General features: G+C 34.5%; 1 pseudogene across 1 annotated transcript; it reads left to right on the forward strand.

Moving 5' to 3' along the window:
* The first annotated feature begins 2,660 nt into the window (after positions 1 to 2,660).
* On the forward strand, positions 2,661 to 3,514 carry LOC103272172 (annotated as a pseudogene). The gene has a single exon (XR_505107.2). The product of XR_505107.2 is annotated as an S-phase kinase-associated protein 1 pseudogene (transcript).
* Positions 3,515 to 6,065: the final 2,551 nt, after the last annotated feature.

Raw genomic sequence — 6,065 nt, forward strand, 5'->3', positions numbered from 1 at the left:
ATGGTTAAAAGATTCTTGCATTTTATTTGAAGTAGTATATATTTTTTAAAATGCTATAAACCCTAAAGCAACCATTGAAAAAAATATGGAATTGTAGTTAATAAACCAGTAAAATGGATAAATGGAATACTGAATAATATTAATTAATCCAAAAAAGAAAAAAAAGAAATATAGTTGGACAAACAAAAGAAATAAGGTGTTAGACGTACAGCTAATCATGTAGATTATTACACTAAACATAATGTTCTAAACACCCAATTAAGGGCAGAGCAAGTAAAACAACTATGTTTTATGCATATATAAAGACACATGTAAGTTAAGAGTAAAGAAAGGGAAAAAGAAATAATATGCAAACACTAATCATGAGAAATCTGAAGTGGTTACATTAATTTCAGACAAAGACTTCAAGACAAGAAAGACGTTTTATAATATCAGCAGGGTTGATTCACCAAGATTAAATAACAACTATAATGTGTATGCACCTAATAACAAAGCTACAAACTACATGAAGCAAAAACTGATCATCTACCAAAAAAAATAGATAAATTCCACAATTAGAGTCAGAGATGTCGATACCCTTTTTACAGCAGTTGATAGAATAAGCAAACAAAGTCAGTAAGGGTGTAGAAAACTTTAATAATGAGATCAACTAGTTGACATTTACGGAACACTACACCAGCAACAGCAGAATGCCCATTACTTTTAACTGTGCATGTAAAAATCACTAGTAAAGACCATATACTGAAATATAAAACAAGTCAATAAATTTTAAACGACTGAACTCATACAGAATATGTTCTCTGACCACAATGGAATTAAATTAGAAAACAACACAAAAAGGTATTTGGAAACACCCAAATATCTAGAAATCAAATAACACTATTTTAAATAACACATGGATCAAAGGAGAAATCAAAGGGAAATTTGGAAAATATGTTGAACTGAATGATAATGAAAGCATATAAAAGTATGTAGGGTGCAGCTAAAATACTGCCTAGAATTAACATTATAGCTTTAAATATTTGTACAGAAAATAAGAAAGGTCAAAAACCACGATCTAAGGTTCCACCCTATGAAACTAGAAAAGGAAGAGCAAGTTAATCTCAAAGAAGTAGAAAGAATAAATAATAAGAACTTGAAATCAATAAAATAAAAGATAATAGAGAAAACTTGGTAAGACCAAAAGCTATTTGCTTTGAAAATTTTGATAAAATTAATCAACCTATAACTAGACCAGTCATGGGGAAAAACTACTAATATTAAGGAAACAGCACTACAGATTCTTCATATGAGAAGGGATCCCCCCCAAAAAACTAGAATTTATTTATAAAAAATTGGGAATTTATTCTTACGTGTTTAACCTTCAGTCACATTCAAAGTACTCTCCATTTGATGCAATACACTCATCGAGATGCTTTCCCATTGCTCAAAACAGTTTTTGAATTTATAAATTTTGGATGCTTTTGCCATTTTTGTTTCACCTCTTCCACACTGGCCAATTGTTTCCCTATGAGGACTTTCTTCATCCAGGGAAACAACAAAAAAAGTCACTCAGGGTGAGATCAGGTGAATATGGAGAGTGGGGCACAGAGACCATTCCATTTTTTATCAAAAACTGCTGAACACTCAGCATGGTGTGGGCAGGTGCACTCGTAAATCACCCATTATAAAATGGGCAAACATGTTAAAGAATCCAAAAAAAAACAATTCACTGAAACCAAACAGCCTCTCACAACAACACTATCTGGTACACTGATGCCAGTGGGTTCCTAGAACATTTACCTGGGGGGGGAAGCCTGTACTACGAAGGGTCTGCCCTCCAAAAAATAATTCCGTTTTTTTTTTGGTCCTCTTGTTTGCTAAAATAGTAAAGGAACATTATGAACACTTCTTTGACAATAAAGTTGATAACTTAAATGCAGACATTCCTTGAAAGACATATCAACAAAGCAGACACAAGAAATAATCAATCTGAATAGCTATCTACACAAACCTAAAGCTAGCTTAATAGTAAAAGACTTTATGTTTTTCCCCTAAGATTGGGAACGAGGCAAGAATGTCTGCTCTCATCACTTCTATTCAATATTGCACAGATGTACTATCTAGTGCAATAGAGCAAGAAAAGAAAAAAAGGCATATATGTTGGCAAGAAGCAAGTCGAACTTTCCTTATCCCAAATGATCTTGTACATAGGAAATCCTCAGACATCTACAAAAAAGCTACTTGAACTAATAAGTGAATTGGCAAGATTTTCAAATACAAGGGCAATATAAAAATCAATTATATTTTTATATACTAACAATTGGAAAGTAAAGCGTAATACTATTTGCAATAGAATCAAAAGTGAACTAGCTAATCATTAACTAAATATAGGCAAGATATGACATTAAAAGGTAAAACATTGCTGAAAGAGTACCTAAATAAATGGAGAGATATATCATCTTCATGGATCGTAAGATATCAATTCTCTCCAATTTGATCTAGAGAGTAAATGCGATCCCAGTCTAAATTCCTGCAGGCTTTTTTGTACAAACTGATAAATTGATTCTAAGTGAAAATGCAGGTGGCCTTGTCCTCAAAACCTCCACTGTCCTCCTGCTGTGCAGACGCTGCCCCGCTCTCATCAGCCTCTGCGGGCCGTCTCCCTAAGACCCAGCATGATGCCTTCAATTAAGTTGCAGAGTTCTGATGGAGAGATATTTGAAGTTGATGTGGAGATGGCCAAAAATCTGTGACTATCAAGACCATGTTGGAAGATTTGGGAATGGATAATGAAGGAGATGATGACCCAGGTCCTCTCCCAAATGTCAATGCAGCAATTTTTAAAAAGGTCATTCAGTGGTGCACTCAACACAAAGATGACCCTCTTCCTCCTGAGGATGATAAGAACAAAGAAAAGCGAACAGATGATATCCCCGTTTGGGATCAAGAATTCCTGAAAGTTGATCAAGGAACACTTTTTGAACTTATTCTGGCTGCAAGCTACTTAGACATCAAAGGTTTGCTTGATGTTACTTGCAAGACTGTTGCCAATATGGTCAAGGGGAAAACTCCTGAGGAAATTCGCAAGACCTTCAATATCATAAACGACTTTACTGAAGAAGGGGAAGCGCAGGTTTGCAAAGAGAACCAGTGGTGTGAGGAGAAGTGAAATGTTGTACCTGACACTGTAACACTGTAAGGATTGTTTCAAATACTAGTTGCACTGCTCTGTTTATAATTGTTAATATTAGACAAGCAGTAGACAAATGCAGCAACAAATCAGTTGTATGAGCAGAACATTGTCCTCATTGCACGTGTAGTTTGAGTACAGATTCCAAGCCTATGGCTGAGTTTCTTCTAATACGATCGAAAGTTTCTTTTTTCTTTGCTCTGAATAAAACTGCTGTGGGTTCTCTATAGAAAGTGGCATTTTGGGCTTTCCCTCTTTTTTTGTAAAGTAATGTTTGCCTAGTTTATTGTCCAGTTAACTTTAGTGATCTTTTAAAAGTTGGCATTGTAAATAAAACAACTTTCAAGAGACATAAAAAAAAAAAAGAAAATGCAAAGGATATCAAATAGCTAAAACAATTTTGAGAAAAGGAAATAAATTGAAAATAAACTTACACATGTATGGTCAATCAATGATGTCAATGCAATTAAACAAAGATAGTCTTTTCAACAAATTGCGCTAGGACAACAGGATTTCTATGACGAAAAACTTGAAAGTTTGTGTCTTGAAAAGACACTGTTAAGAAAATGGAAAGTAAGATAGCCTGGAAAAAATGTATGTATATGTACACATACAGAGAGAGAGAGAGAGAGAGAGAGAGAGAGATGTATATGTGTGTCGTGTGTATGTATGTATGTATGTATATGACAAAAGACTTATATCCACAATACTAAAGAACATTTACAATAAAATATTACAAATACAAAACTTATTTTTAAAGCAAAAGATCTAAGCAGACAGTTCACAAAAGAAGATAAATTAATGGGTCAATAAATATTTGCAAAGATACTCAAAATCTCTAGTCATTATGGAAATACAAATTAAAACCACAGTAAGTTACCACTGCATATCCACTAGGATGAATAAAATTTTAAAGACTAACATAATGTGGAACAACTAAAACACATATTACTGGTGGGAATGCAAAATGGTATAATCACTTAGAAAACCAGTTGAGAAGTTTCTTATAAGTTGAACATATACCTGGTATATACTATGGTTTATATGTGTTCCCCTTAAAATTCAAGTGTGGTTAGTATGATAGTGTTATGAGGTAGAACCTTTAACAGGTGATTAGGACATTTAGGCCTCTCCCTCATGAATGAGAATAAGGCCCTTAAAAATGATGCTTCACACAGCATTCAGCTATCACTTGCCCTTCCACCCTTTACCAAGCGAGGTCTTGATTTTGAACTTCCCAGCCTCATGAACTGTGAGGAATAAATTTCTTTTACCCAATCTCAGATACTCTGTTATAGCAGCACAAAAAGAACCCAGCAATTCCATCTCTAAGTTTTTACCCTACAGAAATGAAAATCTGTGCCCCTCCCCCAAAAAAGACTTATACACCAATGTTCATAGAAGCTTTATTTATAATACTCAGAAATTGGAAACAACCCAAATGTTTTTCCACAGATAAGCAGATAAACAAATGATAAGTAGATAAACAAATCGTGGTATATCCACTCAATGGAACACTACTATGCAATAAAAGGAATGAAATACACACCACAACATGGAAGAATCTCAAAAAACATTATGGAAACATAGAAGAAAGAATGTGATAATGGTTACATAGATTTTTACTTTTGTCTAAACTTACCACACTATACGTTTAAACTGGGTGTATCTTATTAAATGTAAATTATGCCTCAACAAAGTTGAATTTTAAAAGTTAAGCACAAGTCAGGCATGGTGGCTTGCACCTGTAATCCCAGCACTTTGGGAGGCAAAGGCCAGAAGATTGCCTGAGCCCAGGGGTTCGAGACCAGCCTGGGCAACTTGGTGAGACCTCATCTCTACAATAAATCAAAACATTAGCCAGACGTGGTGGCACATGCCTGTGGTTCTAGCTACTTGGAAGGCTAAAGTGGAAGGATCGCCTGAGCCCAGCAGGTCAAGGCTGTAGTGGCCGTGACTGTGCCATTGCACTCCAACCTGAGTGACAAGAGTGAGATTCTGACTCAAAAAAAAATAAATAAATAAAATTGAGCAACCTCCTCAGGTCTCCTTCGGCTCTGAGTTTTTCTGTCCTCTCAATAAATCCTACTTTCTCAAAAAAAAAAAAAAAAAAAAAGCTAAGCAACTAGCTATTACTAACTAAATACTGTTGAACATTTTTCCACACACACAGTTTTCTGCGTGTTTCAAGTTAAATCACATATAAAGAGAAACCATAGTAGGAATGTAATAAAATTGCTCTCCAGAAAAAAAAATTAAATGTATCGTTTTGTGGATATGTTTCTACCTCACCACTTGACAACAGGAACAGAGTCTTACTCGGTTTCTCCAAAACCTAGCAGTGTTCTGGATGTTTATTGGACACCAGTAAATGTTTAAAGTGTGAAATTATTAAATCTGTGAACAAGGTTAGACTCTCAAGAGGGTTTTTAATCCCATTGACCTGTAAGCCTAACTTTTTATAGGATTTACAATGTGTTTGATGGGGGAGAGGACTTGAATCTCCTTTAGTTGTTTTTGTTTTCATATGTCTATCTCATTCTTAATCTCGCTCAAATATAAGATTACACAGGATCAGACGCACAAGAGGGCATTGGCTCAGACACAGTTGAACTTGAATTCCAGCTCTACCACTTACCACTTAAGCAACCTTGGGCAAATTACTTAAGTTTTCTAAGACTCAGTTTTCTCATTTGTAAGATAGAAGTAATCATTATAGTTACTTCACAGGCTCATTATAAAAATAAATAAAATAATGATGTGAAGTGCTTATAACTGGCCCATAGTAAGCATTTAAAAGTTTGTTTTATTGCTATTATCTTTACAACAGGCAGTATAGGAATTCTCTTCATGGGCTATTTTGGTATAATTCTATCAATTGTTTAAGAAATTA

This window comes from Carlito syrichta, unplaced genomic scaffold, assembly GCF_000164805.1.
Source record: "Carlito syrichta isolate Samal-C Ts95f unplaced genomic scaffold, Tarsius_syrichta-2.0.1 Scaffold312159, whole genome shotgun sequence".
NCBI lineage: Eukaryota > Metazoa > Chordata > Mammalia > Primates > Tarsiidae > Carlito > Carlito syrichta.